General features: G+C 38.8%; 1 protein-coding gene across 11 annotated transcripts in view; it reads right to left on the bottom strand.

Annotated features, from left to right (window-relative positions):
* Nucleotides 1–20,521, bottom strand: part of camk2d1 (calcium/calmodulin-dependent protein kinase (CaM kinase) II delta 1) — a 110,124-nt gene that overhangs the window by 63,027 nt on the left and 26,576 nt on the right. The window lies entirely within an intron of this gene.

Raw genomic sequence — 20,521 nt, forward strand, 5'->3', positions numbered from 1 at the left:
GTGAAAGCCCTACATCAGCACTTCCAACTGTGTTTTCTCAAATTGTCTCTAAATAATATATGAATAACATTATTTATATGTCACTACAGTCTGGCAAGGTTTGTCAATATTTTCTATGGGAGCCCACAAATGACAAAACAGCTGGACCACTACAAACTGCTTGTTTAGATTAATCTTGTACTTTGGGGCAATGCTATACTACATATAAAATATATTAGGCGGGTACAGAAATTTTCTATATATTTATGGCTGCTAAAAGTGACTGATCATTGCCACTTCACATCAAAGTGGCAAAAAAAAGATTGTAGCAAATTAACTGATGCTCCTGCTTTCAGCACCACAAAACTAAAAACACAAGCTACAAGACCTGCAACACCTTATCAAACTGATGACCCACGGCTGCTGTCTGCTTGAATTTGTATTTTTCTGGTATTTTGCAGCTCACATCAGCTTTGTTGTATTGCTTTACAACACAAATGTGTATTTTACTCCATTGCCTCCAAGTTTTCAGAGCTACTAAAAGTCTTGGAGATTGATCTTTTTCAGGTCAAGATAAATCTTAGAGCAATACCTACTTTGACAAAGAAAAAGAAAAACAGCACAGGGCTATAAAATAGCACAAAGTCAACCCACAGCCAATGGTGGGCTAAACAGTACAAGAATAACTAGCTAGAGTCTCCGTTTCTCCCCTTGCATAGACAGTTATGTTACTTAACATTCAAACAAAAAAGGATGACAACATTTCTCCATGTGTCCTTGAGACGAAATAATAATCAAACACTTTTTAGTCGCAGTCTGACTGAGCTCTGACATGAAAAACGTCCCTACGTTACCACATTTTATATTACTCTTAAAACCATCAAGGTTAAAGTGGCATCTATCAGTAAAAAGACTGATAAAGATAATAATTATCCACAAATGAATGCAGAAAGACAGGTCAATTTATCAAAAAATCATTTAGACACTGTAGCAGTAACACCAGGATACAATAGAGTACGAAGCTGTGAGCAGCTCAGACAGTACGAGGTGTCGCTGGGGTCGTCTCCAATTCAGCTGATTTGCTATTCAAATAAAGAGGCTTTGAGAATGTTGAATTAATGGGGACTAAGTTACCCAAAAGACTGTTGAATATTTAATAAAACGCTCTTGTTCAAGTATGTATTATTCACCATTGTGAGACGTAAATGAGCTTGACACAGCTATATTAAAGAGGTTTTTCTTTGTAGACAAGAGGTAAGCTCATGTATTCACAATATGCATTACAGTAGGAATGGGTGATGTTGCAAAAACCACCTTTGCAAAATCATGACATCGTTTTAAAGCAATAACTATATTCACTGGGAATGTAGTTTCTTATTTACGTCATTATTAAAATATCTTGCTAATGACTGGGCTATACTAGGCTGTGCCAGTGTAGTAAGTCTGTTCGGTTGTTCACGCCTATCATCCGTTTCCTCTGCTCTCTTCGTGTTATTTCTGGCTTTCCTCGTACTCAGCTGGGTGCTTCTACTTGACATGATGAAATAAGTTGTTACCATCTTCTTACTGTGTTTATATATCACTGTGGTTTATTGTAGAACTAATGTTTCCATAGTTCCAAAAAAGGGAGTGATCTCACTCAGTAGCAACTCTTTTCTCCTTAACTTCCACTGGAAGTTTGTTGCTTCTGTGTGTATTCATGATATAAATACATCAACACATCACAGCATTGCCAATACTGTCATTCGACGAGCTAGCAGGCGGTGTTGCTTAAGGGATAGCAATGTTGGTCAGTTGGTCAGCCAGTCCACCACTTTGGTCCAGACTGGAATGTATCAACAACTATTTCATGGAGTCCCATGAAATCTGGTACAGACATTCTGTCCCTGAGTGTCTGTACCAAAATGTGTTTGCAGTCTGCTTGTTTGATACAACACACATTTTGTTCCTGTAGATGTATTATTAGGCTCCAATTGCCAAATTTGCCATTTGATGTTTTCTACATTAAAAATGATTTTTATATATTTGTGTTTCATGGTTTTATTGTTTGCTTTTGCTCCTATTGTTTACACTGTGAGGTCTTTTTCTGTAAAGTACTTGATAATGTTCAAAAAGTTTTATTATTATTATTATAATTATTATTATATTATAGTAATGTTCCAGTGATCTTTTAAGTTAATTTAAGACTGCAGTGCTGCAGTGTGCCTTGCAGGGGGAGCTGTGCCAGTGATGGGTGCAGGAAAGACTGAAAAAGAAAGAGGATGGAGTGAAGGAAGGGAGGAGAAAGACAATGTGTGTTTATGTGTACATGTGGAGTGGGACGGAGGTTGCTTCAGCAGTGTAACATCACTTCACTGGTTTTATCTTCTCTCTGTTTTCTTCCTGTGTTTGAAACAGTATCTGTTGGCTGTGAAAATGGGTGTGGTTCCTGTTGTCAAAGTTTTCCCTTGTGAAATATGTAGCCAATCTCTAAATAACATTAAGATTTTCATGGTCAGTTATCTGTCAATGGAGTTGCATCTTCATATTACCCCATACTGAGCACCAAATAAGTCAACTGATTGACAGGAGTGAGAGTGTTTCTCAGACAGGTTCCTGCTGCTTTGTAATCCCAGCCTGGCTCCAACCAGATGTGATCACACCACCTCCAAATCGCACCTCAATTTATAAATCTCTAATCCTAATCAGATCAATAGGATGTGCTTTTACAGGGGCTGTAATCCTGGTCACCGGGTGAACGTTGACCGCACTCTCGTTCTCTACATAACCCCTTTCCACCTGCAGCATGGCACGCTGTTAATCTGTGACATAACAGGATTTACAGCATGAGTAGCTCACTCACTGTCTCCAGCCTCACTGCAACCACATGCAACTGGTCCTTTTCCTGGCTAGTCTCTCTTTCTTCAGTCTTCATTGTCAACCTGATGTATGTTAATGTAACATTTGGGGCTGCTTGATGGAGAATTAGATGTATCCTTTTCAATTATAAGTGCCAATGACTGCTAACATTAATCTTGAGACATAATATGAGGAAAGTGAAAAGATATAGTCTATATAAAATACTTTGTTTTTTTTTTTTTTTTTAAATCACAGTGTAATAAAAACTGTCAAGTGCTGAAAGCTGATCTTGAATGCCTGGTCAGATTCATATTCTTATTTAGTTATTCTTTGCTCAGAAAATTCCGGATTTAAATAAACATGTTGCCAATTTTATTGAGGATTTTATTTAGGCAAACCCAGTATACCCAGTCCCAGATTTATAATGAAAAAATATGCTTTTTTTACAGTAAAGAATCAAATATAAATGCAATTGAACATCCACAGCTGCCATCTTTATGAAGCCAATCCCGGTGTTAGTCAGTTAACTGTGTCAAAGCAGCAAAATATGAAAAGTGTCCTGTTAGACTGGTTTTTTTTCCCACCAACTTCTTCCACAGAGGACAAGACAGTGGTTTTGAAGCAAGCAAAAGTGAGAAGATTCACACAGTAATGACTAAGGATGTATATGCATGTGGTACTTCCTTTTTTTCTATGCAAAGTTTGATATAGTGCAAGACTGAAACTAACACTTCTTCAGTGTTAGTATTCATTTGACTTTCACGTCTCCTTCATGTTCACTTTTTTCCTCCCGGCACTACAAATAACAAAAGCCTTTTTACTGATGTATAAAATGTAATGGTCATTAAATTAAAAGGTATTACGAAGACAAAATCCAACACATTCAGTGTTTTGCTGTATTTAGTCACAGTTTTGTAACAGCAGGCAAAAACTGGGCTGCTGGACCAGACCATGGTGTCTACCCCAGTCCATAAAGCACTCTACTTCACCAAAGCACAAAAAACAAAGACATAATTTGATGTTCCCCTCAACTCCTTGATGTTTCTCTGTGAATCGCTCTGGAGCTGGCCCATTTAGAAAACCCAGATGAGCTTGAGAACATCGTCATCAGGCCCAGGAAAACGAGGGCAGCAGCTATTTTCAATGCAGCCAACTGAACGGCCTCCACAGAACTGTAAAGCAGCACATCTGGTTCCTCATCCAGTGCCTGCAGGTTCACTCACTTAAAAAAAATAATCCCTCAATGTGCCCACACAGACATTAGTGTCACATACTCATCTCGGAGCAAACAAATGATCAGGCTATCCGAACATTACCTCATTTAAATTTAGTGGAAGAGTGAAAAAAACATTCTTTCAAGTGACTGACCTTTGACAGCTTGGTAAGTACTGTCATTCTTCACCATTTTCACTTGCTGTTATTAAAGTAGTGGGTGAGTAATAGAGTTTGGTGTCAAGAGACAGAGTGTGAATGTGATACAAAAAAAAGACAGTAAAACAGAAGGATATACCCCTGGTGCACTGCACTGCCCCATCCACACAAAATCCCCTTCTTTTTTCCATTCCCTCAGGAAACGTACTGTAGTTCCTCTCATTTCCTGGCTCTCACCTTCAAATTGACACTCCAGTAGACTCAGGCATTTTTTGATGATGCCAACATGCATATCACAGAGTCAACATGAATACAGAAAAGGCAAGGAAAGGATAGGGAGAGAACAGAATATGTAAAAAAGGGTTCTGACAGATGCTTTTGACCATAAACCTCCTTTACAGGAAGTTTCTGTCAAAACTCTCAATGATTTCCACTCTGCATCTTTGTGGAGTGCCCCAAGGCAACATCTTCAGGCCTATATAGTTCTCTATTCATACATTTACCCTTGGGTTACATCATCAGCTGGCACAATGTTTCCTACTATTTGAGTGCTGTAACCAACACTGTAGATCATATCATACTGACAGAGTAAACTGCAGGTCAGTGCCACTGGTTTGTCTCCAACAGGAAATTTTCCATCACCTGGTGGGGTGCCCCAAGGCTCTACCCTTGGTCCTATAAAGTTTTCTACTTATATGTTAATCCTTGGGACAAGCTGGCACACTATTAAGAACTAAGAATATTAGTCATTTAATTGATTAGTTGAATGACAAAAAAATAATTGACTGTTTTTGATAACCAAACATTAAGGTCATTTTTAAAGCAAAAATTCTGGATATTCTCTAATTTTAGCTGCTCAGATGTGAGGATATGCTGCTTTTCTTTATCTTATGTGAAAAAAAAAACTAAAAATCTATAGGATTCAAATTGTTCAAATCAGAACAAGTATTTTGATCACCTTGGGCTTTTTTCATTAATTCTGAACATTTTATGAACCAAACAACCAATTAATCAAAGTAAAAAATGAATCTGCAGATAAACAATAAAAAATAATTGTTAGTCAAAGGCTTATAATATTCATACCATTTTTATACAGATGAAAACCAGTTGCACCTTTCTCCAAACCTGCCAAACTGGACAAATTTTTTGAGTACCACTTCAGCAACCTAGATGCATTAGATGCACATCACTGCTCTTCGCACAATGAATTATTGTACATTATTTGCATAGATACGCATAATAGTACATCATTTACATACATGCAGCAGTCAAAAAGACAAAAAAGTGAGGGATGCACTGATATGAAAATTCTTGATGCCATTAACAGATTGTTTACAAAAATATCTGCTGATGTCAGTACTCTTAGTTGGTCATTTATGCCTATTTTTGTCCATTTGTCTTTCACCTGCCTAAACAAAGCTTAACAATGAACATAATTTCACTAAAAGATCATGATAATGAAGCTGTAAAACCAAAACCAGCCTAGACAGACTACTTTGTGGCTATAGTGAAATAAATATTTTAGAGCTGGTTAATACAACTGTTCTCATTATACGTAGGCTATTACTTAATTGTATGATGACCTAATAGTGCAGGCTGAATATGAACAGTCCATTTACCTTTGCAAAAGAGTTAAAAGAAGTGTCCTCACTTAACGAAGCAGCCAGCGGGAGTGAAGAGGGGGAATGAGAGGGATGAAATCGATTTATGTTGCTGTCGATTTGCAGTCTCTTGAAATGACATTATGCATTTGTCAATCATGATCATTCCAATTTGATATTTGGGTGAAGGCAGGGGGAATTAATCTGGCACTGTGATTGGTCAAACTCTTGGTCGACTTGAGGACTGCACATGCACAATTGTGTATTGTGTGTATATATATATATATATATATATATATATATATATATATATATATATATATATATATATATATATATATATATATATATATATATATATATATATATATATATATATATATATCTTTAAGGGTTTTATGGGCATGTGTAGGTTGCAAAGGAGCCAACACACACACCCTCAAATTTCGATAAGTCTGCATGTGCATTGGACAAATTGATTGGTTGATTCTACTTTCTGTCTGGAGGCAGTTTTTTTTAAGTATATAAAGAAGCAGCAAAGCAAATGTCTCTGAACAATATATTTCTTACTTACAGCCAAGAGAAGCATGTTGCAGCCTTGGGAAGTGAGCGGGGAATAATATAAGTGATTGTATTGTTGGAAAATAAGACTTAAGGGGTCTTGGAGATGGAGAACCCAAGGAGAACATCTTTTAAAAAAAGCAGTCTTCTATAAACTCAGACATATAACTGTTAATCATGAATGCCAAATCTAGGTATGTGCTAGTCAAAGCAAACACAAAACTTTTTCCGGCATCACTCTGCTGATCATTGTTTCCTTTAAGACTGGCAGGGAGCCCAAACACACATCCTTAGCCAATTAGAGCTCACGGGCTCATGAATAAGATAATAATTTTAAAGATGTAAACAAACTTTTCACCAACATGCGATTCCTCATTGTGCAGCGCCACAGAAGGGTAGTAGATCTGTCTCACAGGTCTGCTCTGATGCTTGAGATGACAATCATCATTAGCAGTCATAATCATAGCGGCTTTATTCGCTGGTGGAGCTGCAGATGCACTGGAGACTCTTGGGTGTGGGTGTAATTGGAGGCACAGTAATAAGAGGGCCCTGTCAAAATGCAATTAGCTGTAGCTTTCTAGGGTTCTCTATATGAGCATCTGCATGTGTTTGTAGTCTGTGCATAAGCTGATGAAGAGTGGGAGAGAATGAGTCAAGCTGAGGTCAAAAGGAGAGCACACACACTTACCAGATGTCTCAACTGTATGTTCACAACATGGAGAGTGGCTGGTTGTGTGTGACACAGGCCTGCAAGTCCTGCATTTAGCTGGAAGCTAGTTTGAGTCACTGCTCTGCTGATCACCACTGAAGGGTTTGACTCAGCGATTATGTTTGTGTAATGTCTACTTTTTCTTTCGCAGCAGCCTTTGTTTCTCTTTATTTATCCGATTTTTTCTTTGGAAGTATGTCTCACTCTTACTGGCCACTCTGGCGCCAGATTTTCAATATCTGACTGCTAGCTTTAAGAAAACCAAAGCAAATGTGATTCTCTGACCTTGATATACAAGTTCATTAAGTACATGAATCTGACTCAGAACACCAGAAGGCTTTTTAAAATCTGTGTACACACTGTACCTACTGCTAACAGCACAGATGGGGAAACTTTTTAACCATGATATCGAATGTTAATCTAGCACCATATTACATAAGTGAAACCTCAGGGTGATAATCATTCTCAAAAACATTGCAGGGTCAGAATCGCTTTGTGCTGAGGTTGAGCCATTGTTTTCCTGTGGGGAGAGTGAAGACACCAAACCTCACAGTAGTGCTACAGACCTCAGTATGCTTCAAACCGAGCGCTTGTCAGATCTAAAGCTCCTTTTCAGCGCCAGTATCAGGGGCTATGTCCGACAGATCTCAGGACTTTCTGAAACAGACAATCTGATGATCGTGACTGTCAGATTGTGGAGGGGTGAGAGTAGAGAGGGGTTTGAACTTCTCTCTCAAGCTCTCTCTTTTTTTCCCCATTCTTCACGCTCTAAACTGCTGTTATGTTTTGCATGTACAACCTGAATATGACTGCTTGGGTGAGCAGTGGGATGCAACCAGGAAAAGGCTATAACGGGTATAACCAACGTGCACTCTCCACCACCATCATAAAAATGAGGGAATACCTTTTGGAAGAATGATGTTCATCCCTCCAGTAGAGTTCAGAGACTTGTAGAATCAATGCCGAGGCTCACTGAAGCTGTTCTGCTGGTCCAACACCTTACTAAGACACTTTATGTTGGTTTATCCTTTAATTTGTCACCCGTCTGTACCTTCCACCTCTAAATGCTGCACAAAACCAGAGGGTAATCAAAGAATATAAAATGTGAGATTTTATTTCTATACGTCTACCCACAGCAATTACTGTCTAGCAGTTCATCCACCCAGAGCTCCTGTCTATCCCCACTGTGCCCGTCTGTCCTGCTTAGAATTCAGATCATATTCTGCTCCATCATCTCAGTCTGGGCATCCCCAGGCCAAATCCTGCTGTACAGCAAGACACACACACACACACACACACAGAGCAACTCAGGCTCAGTTGTAGCCCAATCTCATTGGCCCACTTTAAGCCACAGAGGATATTCCAGCCAGAGCCGGGACTTAACCACTGCATCAGCTCAGAGACCACACAAAGAAGTCCGACCCATACGCTGAACCTTGATGACAGCCGTCAGACAGCTGAAGCCACCATTATGGTAACATGGGGTACCAAGGACAGGAAAAGTAATTCAATAAAACATGTAAAATGTTGGAAAAACTGTTATTCAAGATCCAGAAACCACCCATTCAAAAACAGCAGTTAGCTTGCTTGTAGCAGGCTTGTCAGGGAAGAGAAGAGGAAAAGATGGAGCATCTGTACTATGTTCATGGAGGAGCTTAATCTTTCACCTTTGCCTGCCTCCGTGTTTAGGTTTAAGTTACCTAAAGACAACAGAGCAACAAAGGGTGCTGGAGAACAAGAGAAGTAATAGTAAGAAACTGTCAGTCACGCTCTGAAATTGTGCAGTATGGAAAAGAATGTGTTCCGAATATATATGAAGCAAGAGACACACAGAGGGATGTGTGCAGACTGGCATCAGTGGAAGCAAAACAAACCCAGACGTGTTCGGCTGAGGTCATGTGTAAGAGGCTAAAAATAACTTGCGCCCAAAACCCACAGCGTGCGCACACACACACACACACACACACAACACACACACACACACACACACACACACACGGACTGATGCTGCAAGGGTGTGAGCAAAGAGCAGGTCTAACTTCAACATTCATAGTGTGTGTGCTTGGACTGAGAGGGAAGTGGAGAGAGAAATGGAGAAAGCTGATAAGAATATATATATATATATAAAAAAAAACAGTGTGACAGGCTGAGCTGAGGCGGAGTATTTGAAAAGGACGGATTAGAGAAAAAAATATATAAAATCAATATCAGTGGTGATTCATTTGCGAGTTATGAATGTGGGTAAAATTGTGTGGTTACGGTTTTGTGCCTAGTTAGTAGAATAAAACCATTATGAAAGTAACACCTTTTATTTCAAAGTTATTAACAGTGAGACTCTTACAATAAAACATTGTGATCTATTGTTATCTGTTCTCTGTCAAACACAGTTGTATTTCAAGTTGGATTCACTCTTTGGTAGGGCTCGCTGTGGTTTTTAAATCCTAGTAGTGAGTCATTAAAATGACAATGATTTTACTTTTTGATACCTTTGTGACAACTTTGAGAATAAAAACATGTTTTTTTCTACTTTTTCAAAGTGATATAAAGTTGAATTTCAGGACATTTGATGCTAACTTCCAGCCTTGACGGTTCTATGCTTGGTGCAATGGACTAGAAATATACAAACTAGTTAAGAGAGAGAATAAATGAATGAATATTGGAGTGGGTTACTGTATGGATCCATGATGAGGAGCTTCATACAGTATGAGTAGTGAACCTCAATACTGTTTTGGATTTCGACTCAATTTCAATCAGTAACCAAAGTGTGAAGAATGGTTGATGGTTGGTGAGCTCCTCAGGCTCTTCTAACTTTAAACTAGAGATGGGAATCTTTGAGAATCTCAAGATCCAATTTGATTCAGAGTCTTGGTGTCTGATTTGATTCAGAGTCAATTCTCAGTCCAAAAACAATTCTTGATTGAATGTACAGAAACAGAGCGCTATTTTCTACTCCAGTACACTGTGTGCCAAACCATTCATTGGTGCCATTAGTCCACTGAAACGCAATATGAAACATGACTGGCAGTTAAGATAAATGGTCTTGATGGAGGTCACTGTAAGCAATGGTAAATGGTAAATGGACTGTACTTGTATAGCGCCTTTCTAGTCTTCCGACCACTCAAAGCACTTTTACACTACAAATCACATTCACCCATTCACAAACATTCATACACTGAATGGGTACAGAGGCTACCATGCAAGGTCTCAACCTGCCCATCAGAGGAAACTAACCATTCACACAATTTGGGGTTAAGTATCTTGCCCAAGGACACATCGGCATGTGGACTGGAGGAGAATCGAACCGCCGATCTTCCGATTAGTGGACGACCCGCTCTACCTCCTGAAACTTGCAGTTAACTTTAAAAAGTTAACTGCATTAATTAATTCATTTGAAAGTCTCTTACAGTCTTCTGCCTGTATGAGAATAACAAAATGGAATTTACTGACCAACATCACTGGTTAAATGTCTTTTGTGAAAACAGAAGCTGGTGTGTTTGCTCTGGTGGAAGGAGAGAGGGAGGTGGAGTGCTCTATTGTGTTGTTATTAACGTTATATCTCCAGCAGAAAGTCATCATTGTCCGAGATGCTGAGCGGGTGCAGGGTTTTTGAAGTGAAACAGACTGAGCACAGACTGACTTACAGACTGAGTTATTATCTTTGCCCCTGAGTTGGTTTAAATTGCTTAATGCTGCAGTGTGTGTTGGTCATCTGGTCTTGTCACTGCTGGAGATTGCTGCTCCGCTCCACCCACATGAAAGGTAATTATTTAGTCATTACATTAAGGAAAAAAAAAAAATTCAGAATCAAAGAATCGTGATTCTAATGTGAATTAGTTTTTTCACCCACCCCTACTCTGAATGATACTTTACTTATAAATTATTATTATTTAATGCTAATGCATAAACCACTTTCACAGTATAAAATGGTCTGCACAGATTATTTGTCAAACTACTCTTTCCAAACTCAAGAATGAACTTTCACACTCGTGCCTCCATGTGTTTTTCAGCAGTTAACGTCCTTCAGTGGCTACACTCATTTTGACAGGCATGACCGTGCGCAGTTAGATTACAGCACTGTCAGCAACACACAGGCATTATCAGCAGACATAAAGCCTTGCTAGCAGGAATCCTCTGTCAGACCGCTGTCACACATACAGCGTGCGCTAAGCTCTATGTTTCTCTGTCCGTGCGCCTTTCACTGAATGCCACCCTAGGCACACTTTCTACACCCGGCCATTCAGGCTGTGGTGGGAGGTGATATAACAAGTCAGCGTGTGGGCAGGCAGGTGGCACCGCTGGCGGCGGGCGGGAGGGGGGACCGCTGTCAGCGCTCTGCCCGCTATCATCACCGACCAGACGTTCAGACGCTGTCATGAGCAGTCAGCGTCACATCCATCATAATCCCACATCTGACAGCCCCCTGTCACAAACACACACCCGGCCGTTCCTCACATTCATCTCTCAGTTTTGGTGAGAGTCTAGCAGGATGTACTCTGGATGAAAAGGCACTCCGGAGGTTAGGTTATGACTAAACAAATGATGAAATGCAGATATTAAGAATTGGTTGCAGAAATTCATCCTAGCAAACATACGTGAAAGATTATTTGATATTCAGATGACTGACTTGTATCAGCATTTCTGAAGTGCATGGATCTAATATTTATGCTAACGGCATACTGTAGATGTTTGTTGGCTTTCTTTTGCCTTCAAAGAGAGGTTTAATACTAATAAACAGACTGCAGTTACAACATGTGTGCTGATGGCTTGGGCTGTTCATGTGATGAAGCTGATGTAGTGTAAACAGGAAGAGGACAGGCCCAGCTGTTAGATAGAAAGAGAAGGAGGGGGAGGGATGGATGGACCAGCTGGTTTCCCTGCTGACATTTCTTTTACTTTTTCTCCTCAGGGTCAGTGAACTGCACGGTTACGTTACTCTTTTCCAGTTTTTGAAGTCTGTTTGTTTTAAGGCTCTTACTCTAAAATGTAACTATCAGCTATGACCCTGGCTGTGTCCCCGCAAGTATTAATTGTTTAACCACAGAAGGGCTCAGTTATCTTTGAGGGTTGGCTACACATGGGCTTCTCTGCTATTATACTGCTTAGAGCCTAATTCTGCAACATAACTGTGTGCAGTTTTATCATTTTTTAGATTTTACATCAAGTAAAGCTAAATAGTTCTGAATTCTACAGTTGGCAGCTTTTTGAGTATATCTTCTGAATGAATTAGCATGAGATTGTCTTCCCTTTTTTTTTGGATCATTTAGAGCTAACTTTTCTGTGCTTATCATTTGTAGGTATAGGTTTGTTCAAAACTACAATAGCAGCACATACAGTTTGTTTTCCCACTTACAACTCCTGCTGCTAGGTAACTGTTATTTTCACTTTTTATTTCCTGTATCAGACAGCTAGCCACCTCCAATTTCACTCTTATGCATGGCTGCAGCATGCTAAGGTTGAGTGTAGACAGATGACTGTTGCAATATCACAGAGTAATGAATTCAACATATCACGTACAGGATGTTTTTGTTGTTGTCATGTGAAACAGTCATGCAACTAAACATACAGTATGAGGATGTACTAATTTTTTTTTTTTTGAAATATTCATGTGGTGCACAATTTAAATGTGTTGTAATGCAAAAATAACATTTCCTTGAGTGTAATTATCTGTATGTTTTCTGTTTTAGATATGATTTTCTTTTACATTTTCACACTTTTTCCACAGTGTTCACTGCAGATGCACAGGCCTTTAGCGGGCACTGCTGATTGAGATGAGGTGTCAAACTGTTTTAACAGCTCTTCAGCTCTCTCTCACCTCAAGGTGGCTTCCAGCTCATCTCCATCATCTCTGCACAGGAGAGTGAAGCCTCCACACACACACACCACACACACACACACACACACACACACTCACCAAAGCTCTGATGTGGCAGCTGCTTCTGTGTGAGGGATGGTAGGTATTTCTTGAAATGGTTCACAGTCGTGTGTGGTTTCTGGTAAAGCGCAAGTAACAAGATTGCTAAATAGTACAGTGCAGAATTTAGTTCCAGCAGACGGTTTGGTGGACTGTGGTAGTATTTACATAACTAACAATCTCACAACTGTAGTGAGCAGCAGTAGCTATTAACAGCTAAGAGCATTTATTAAGAAACAAGTTGGGTGTGTTGGGTGTTCTTGTAGTTTCAGTCATCATTTGAGTCACTACACCGTGTGTTGTAAACATTCACTACGGTTTCCTGCTTCCACATCAACCTACCACAATTACCGTAGTTGTGCGCACTCAGTTTTCCTGTGTAATAAGAGTTTATTCCTGATGTCACCAGTCCCATATCTCAGTAATTACTTTGGTGTGTACATTATTATTTTAACAGACACAAATGATGGTCTAAGTTGTTAAAATAAATCTGAGTTATTATTTCACTATCAGAGGTCTTGGTGGTTTCACTATCTTGAGGTCATGGTGACTCATCTGATATTTCACATAAGCTCTATAATATATCCTACCCATACAAATGTAAGTTTATTTATATTGTTTTTTTTTGTTTTTTTTCTTTTGTGTGTATTGGAACTTTATTTGAAACAAATCAAATCCAGACTATTCAGATAATTATGGTTATTTCACAGTTAAAGGATGCACTTCATCTTGAAACTTGCAGGAAAATGCCATCCTCTAAAGTTCCCCTTTTGGTTTCCTGCCAGCACTTGACAAAGTCAGAAAGTACATTTTCTTTCCTTTGTTAAATGACCTCCCCTCTTCCCTTGAGTTTTCTCTGTCAAATACATTTTGAAAACTCTCTGGAAGAAAGCGACCATACAGTAACCTTCACACTGACTCCAGAAGACGAGGTCATAAAAATGCTACTTTTGCTTTAGTTGAGAAGTAGGACAGCTGAAATCTAACATTAACCATTTAAGCGCCATAACAGACTGTTATCTAAAACCTTAGCAACATCACCAAACTTTAACTTAAAGCTAGTGTCAGTACATCCTGTGTCAGATATGGATTTAATATGGTTAGATATGGATGTCACTGACAGAAGAAGAGCGATGCTTTCACTCAAAACGCCTTTGCCATTTATCCAGCTACGTCTTCCATATTAGACTCATTGATTTCCCATTTTTCCCATGACAGCCAGGCTTCAGTAGGTTAATGACTGTATGGATCCTCTGGGCAATAAATCATCCAGTGATCAACAACAAGCCACTGTAGTTGTTGATGAATGTGAGTGGTTTAGGGTTGAGAGTTATGATTATTCACCTAGGAGGATTAAGTGCCATTTACTCTAATTTCTCAATAAACTCACTAAATATTGGCTGAAGCTTCAGTGCTTTCATAAATAAAATGTAACAGGAACAAGCCCACACTATGAGCAGAGGTCGGGCCAAAAAAGAGACACAACAAAATTAAAATGAAAACCAGACAAATACTACTATGAAAGTAAAATTTGCAACTGGTGAACTTGACTTAATCCACTTTGGTATTTTGATTATTTCAGCTTTTCTCAATAGAGAGTTCGCTGGGGTCAAACCACACATTCTTTGGAATTTCGATTTGGAAAGTTGAGTCAAGACTCCCGAGGACAGGGCTGGGCATGTTGTTTATCCCTGTATAAAGAAAGCTGAACACTTTTTCGTAATGGCAGATGGTAAAAGTAGCAAAAGACCAATTGAAAAACAAATCTTTTTAATATACTTCACTCTATATGAGAGACAAGAAAAATAGATACAAAAGGAAGGAGAATCAAGGGATGTCAGCTGGAGAGGAAGAGGAGGGCAGGTGCAAGACAGAATTGGAGGTGAATATATTGAGTTGGTGAGAAAATGGACAGAAGGGAGCGTGAGCTGAATCAAATTTGTAAAAAAAACTGTAGTGATGGATATAAATGTATGCAGAGAGACGACACAGGAAAAGAGTCAAAATGATGAGCTGAGCGGAGCAGCTATTAGATTTCTGTTTTTTTCTTTCAGGTTTATTTTTCATGCAGCCATTCAAAATGAGAACTGAAACAGGTGAAAGGAAGCGTACTCACTGGTGCCTAAACAGACAAACACACTCTTTCCATCTCTACCTGTTTACACTATGTCGTTTCGAGCTACAAAATATTTATAGGAAATGTTCCCACTTTGTTGCCCCTCTACAACCCCCCCCACCCCCCCACCCCACACCCCCATTCATAGCTGTTCTCTCTTTACACTTCTTTGCTTTCTGTTCTCAAGGGAGTGGAGATAGAGGGGTGGATCGAGCTGAAAGCCAACGAAGCGCTACGAGCTAAGATCCTTCTGTCTGTCTGTATGTTTGTCTATACAATGGATATCTGTATCTGCAGTTCTGCCTGGCTGTCAATCCACCAGTCTTACTGTGTGTGCATGCAATGACTACTAGCCTTAAAGGTCATCTTGTCAATGAGCGTATAGAGCTATTAACATGGACACCAATAGCCTAATTATTGGGAGCAGTAAGGTAATGACATGTTTCAGCTCAAATCTGGGATGATCAAGGGCTTTTTTCATATTATATATGATCAGAAAGCACACAAACCGCAAGTAGGCCTACATTAAAATTAATAAAGGCAATCCAATTGAAATAGAATAGCCTGCAACAGGATATAGTCAGCATTACTTCATAATGGCAGTAAATAGTCCTGTATTATTTTGTATAATATCTGTAGAGATGAGTGCCAGCAGTCAAAATACCACATTGACGACCTCAATTGTTTAGCCTATAGTATGTGAAGTAGCACTGACTTCTTTCTACCAGCCCGTTTGACAAGGATTTTAATATCCATCCACATTTTAACACTACATGACTCAACTGTTAAGGCAACAAATGTGTCACCAACCAACCGGAGGGCGCTATAACAAGTCTGCCAATCCAATTAAACCTGAGACATTTACTAAGAACTTAAATTCTTCTGTAAAGGTCATCAGGCAAAATCAAATGCATAACGCTGTAAATTTAAACTATAGTACATCAGTTATTATTTCACATCCGTGATATGACCCTGAAAGTTGAGGTCTTTTTTTGTCTTGGTCCATGGTTTTGAACATAAACGTGGACAACATTTTCCTCTGAGCCAACTGGAATGTCAGTCATATCTTGATTTTGTTTCAAGAAGTTTTGCAATGAAGATAGATTGAAAATGATTCATTATTACTATCAAATGGGGCCAAAGCCATCTGGAATTCATAACAGGATGTCATCTGCATAGCTATAGACATTAAGATTAAACAATCAGTTAACATTACAAATCTGAATAAATGTTCAATGTCAATTGGAAGATTGATCGTTTGGTCAATAACATCAGAGAACTGTGAAAATTACAACTATAATTACAATGTAAAATGAAATCTAAAAAAAAAAAAAAAAACAGCAAATTCTCACATTTAAGAACCTGCAACCATGAATTTTTAGGCATTTTTTCTTAAAAATAATTTAAACTCATAATCAATTATCAAAATAGTTACTGATTACTTTTCTTTCAAATCAACTAATCAATTAATCAACTAGAGGTTCAATACCAAGCCCTGCCAGTATTCAGAGATTGTATTAACAACAGTGCCAACTGTACAATGCATAGAATATTCGACGCACAATCCAACATATAGACTACTCTTGGGCATCCCATCCCAAAATGCCGTAACAGCCATCCAAGCACATTTTGCATAATTTCATTTTATTTCTAATTAATTTATCCATCTGATATCATAATAATCTCATTAACACACTATATAACGCCATCCTGCTCCAACAACCTACTCCCCAAGGCTTTCCCCTATTCCTGTGAGAAACATTTGATAGCTTTCAGAAACTTTATATCCAAGTATGAATGACATTTGATGTCAGTATTGCAAGGATTTTGAAACTTGGAAAGTGGTTTAATGTGTGGTTACATCAGGTACTTAAACATCACACAGCTGTTTCTGTGGCAACCTCGAAGGGAGCAACTGTTCTCTCAGGTTTGCTTCAAAAAAAGTAAAGAAATGGAATGACTTGATATTGAAATATAGCATTTTTGTACCAAATGAACCCTTTGTAAGTTGAATAGTATCATATTTGCACTAGAAAGTTGATTTATTAGAAGCCTTTATGCAGACTGTGTTGTGATGATGGTAGAGCATAAAGATGGAGGGAGCTCAGAAAATCCCTCCCTCCTTCCTCTCAGGCTGAGTGCCTTAAATCCCCTCTCCTTCCTCTAATCTGGGGCTGGAAAAGAGTGAGGGCACTGGCTCTGAGATAAAACAGATAAGAGGGAAACTCTAAAGATTCCTCTCCTGACACCTAAAAGTGCAGAACTAATCCTGGCAGTGACATTAAAGCCAGCAATGGCCACAGCATGGACACATTATCAGTGGAGGTCTTACATAAACCACTGAACAAGGAATATTAATAATTATAAGAATATTATGGAAGCGATTTAAAACTATTACTTCCAAAGAATAATCTATTATAGGATTATAAAAATAATCTTTTGGCCTGGATTCCTGGGATTTCTTGCCATAAGAACAGTTTGATTTTAAACAATGTACTGCTGATAATTTATCATAAAACGGTGTTCATTTTCATTTTTGGCTGTTCATCCATACTGGTTAGATTATGAGGCAGTAGAACAAATTTTCCTCTTTATCTCCGAGGTAGGAAAAACAACTGTACAGAATCATCTGATCTGTTTTTCAGCATATCCTCTTAATGTTACGAGTTTCAATATGTATGAGTGGCTATAGTGGAGCATCTGATCATCATAATGCTGACCTGGGGTTATACTGAGGTTATACAGATAATGTGAATGGCAGAAAAGGAAAATCTGTGTCCACATCACACGTGGTTGCTTTCTGGACCATGATTGGCTTCCATACTAGTTGTAATGTCACAAATCATATTCATGGGTACGCAAGTTTGGAAAGAGAAATCACAGAAAATAGTGAGATCTCACTTCTCAGTATTTAATGAACCACAGACACATCAAACAATGTGCAAGTGCACTTTCTAGGTATAGTAGAACACCTTGTAGTGTGTATGGCGTTCAATGTGTTAATTCTAATTCCCATCTCTCAAATGTTGTGACTGAGAAAAAAAAAAAAAAAAGATTACTGTGGTGATAACTTTCCACAGCTGTAAAATCCTGCCACAAAGTAATAGGAACTGCTGTGCAGTGTTTGGGCATTTGATAAGCCTTTAAAGTCAAACTGAACTTCCAGAATCATATTTCATCCCCTTACTAGTACTTGTAGCAGCATGCCCACATCAACATAGCCCTTGTGGTTTTTTTTTTTTTTTTTTTTTTTTTTTTGAAATTGGGTCTATTTTTGGTTTGAACCTCCTCTTCACACCAGGGACAATCAGTATGTGGCTGAATATGTCTGAGTGAAGGCGGGAAAGTACATCAATTACCAAAATTTCATCAAAATTGTGACAGTGGCATTTTGAATACGGTGCATAGAAAAACAAGAAAAACTAAGAATTTGTAGGGACTGTTTTCTTTTTTTTTTGCATTGGAATCAAATAACTAATTATATATTCCACTGTTTTTTGGTGTTTGTACAGTATGACAACTTTCTGTGCCAAAATGTAAACTGTACTGCTGCCAGCCCATCAGTGAATGACACACATTCCTGTATTTTCTTTGACTCTCTGCAAGCCAAGACCTGCTTTGACTGACTACAGTCGTACTAATGGTTCTAAAAATACAAACTACTGGGTGTCACTGCATTCCAAGGCATTTCTCTGGGCGCACTTAGATAACATACAGACACATTAACGCATATGTGTGCAAATAAAAACAAACATACAGGGGAATAAGACTTGCAGGGAAATAGTTAGCACTGCAATCATCCAGGGTTTAAGAGATTAAGGTTACTATCTAGAAAAAAATAAGAGTTCGCCCTCTAATGGAGCTCGATAAGCTTTGCAAACTCATTTTAGCGTTTACATGGATCATATATGTGACCTCTTCAACCTTGTGGTGGCACGTGCTGTCTGTGTCTCTACCTTCTTTGAATAACTAACAGATTCCTAAGAAAAACAGGTTTGTACAGACTAGTATGTTGGTTTTGCAAAGCAAAAACATGACAGCACATGACCTGTCTATCAAACCCCAGGCACATATGGCTCTGAGAACATCCCCCGCCGGCGACCTTTATTTACCACCACCCACACACTCTCACATCTCTCACTTTCATCTTTTCTCTTTTTTTGATTTCACAGCTTTCGTTACCTTTTTCTTTTTTTTCTCCTTTTCTTCCTGTATCCATCATCTCACAAATAACATATAATATATAATATCTCATCAAAATTATGAAACAGATAACAGATTGTAACATATTACAGGAGCATATTTTAAGGTCTCTGTGCCTGTGTTGAAAGAAGAGCATTCTGTATCTTCATTCATCCTTCCTGACATCTGAACAGTGTGTCACTGGTTTATTCATGTCAAAAAAGGTACAACAGAACCACAACAGAGCCCCGTACATAGGCTTGGAGGATGGAAAAAGATGAGTACACAGGACTCCTAAGGACCTAGCAATACATAAGGGATGTAGTGCTAAGTTGCATGTACATGTAGGCTACTACTACATTTCATGTGGCTTACTCTTAAGTTTTATCATGCATCAGGGAATAGTGCGTTTTGTTTTTTTTACATCAGAGTGCGTGGTGATAGCAAAGACCGCCAAAGCAGGACGATGAAGTCTCTAGACTCAGACAGAGCAATCACTCGCAAAATTAGATCTCGTTTAAATCCTGGTAGGTTTACAATGTCAGCTGTATCAGCTGCACTTCTCTCCAACTCATCAGTCTATCCAGAAAGACGCTGTGATATCTTGACGGTTCACTGACTCATATCCTGGAATCTACTCCAGTGGCAAAGCAGCATCACCATTAAGGACACCATTCTTCCACAGAACAACCCAGGTTCAAACCCCATGTTGAGAAGCATCCCTTCCTTAATGTTCGCATTCAGCAGAACTGTGATATGAGGTTTAGAGGCTTTATACAGCTCAAATGCTGCTGTTGAGAGCAAATAGTTTCCTTTTAAATGGGTATTCTAGCAATTAATTGTACTTTCATATTGTTGGGAGATATACTGTACTAGTCAGAAGTTTAAACACTCTTTCTCATTGAAGTGAATGGGAAAGTGTGTCCAAACTTTTGACTGGTACTGTATGTGAGACAGATTATAAAAAGAATGGTCAAAATCACTGCAGCAGAGGCAGACGTATCCTAGCTTTTAGTTCCTCAAATGGGTTAAGTTCGGAAAACACTGGATCCTGCATTTCCCATAGAGCATAGCATGTTTTCATTAGACTACATCTTTGAAACTCCTGTTCTCCAGTTTGTAAGACTATGGATGTTTTCAGACCTACACTGATTATTCTGGTTGAATCAGACTCTGGTTGGTTTTCCCCATTGGTACGATTCATTTAGGCAGGTCTGAACATCGCAATTGCGTGTAATCTCGGCTACAGTCCA

This window comes from Thunnus thynnus, chromosome 22, assembly GCF_963924715.1.
Source record: "Thunnus thynnus chromosome 22, fThuThy2.1, whole genome shotgun sequence".
Lineage (NCBI taxonomy): Eukaryota > Metazoa > Chordata > Actinopteri > Scombriformes > Scombridae > Thunnus > Thunnus thynnus.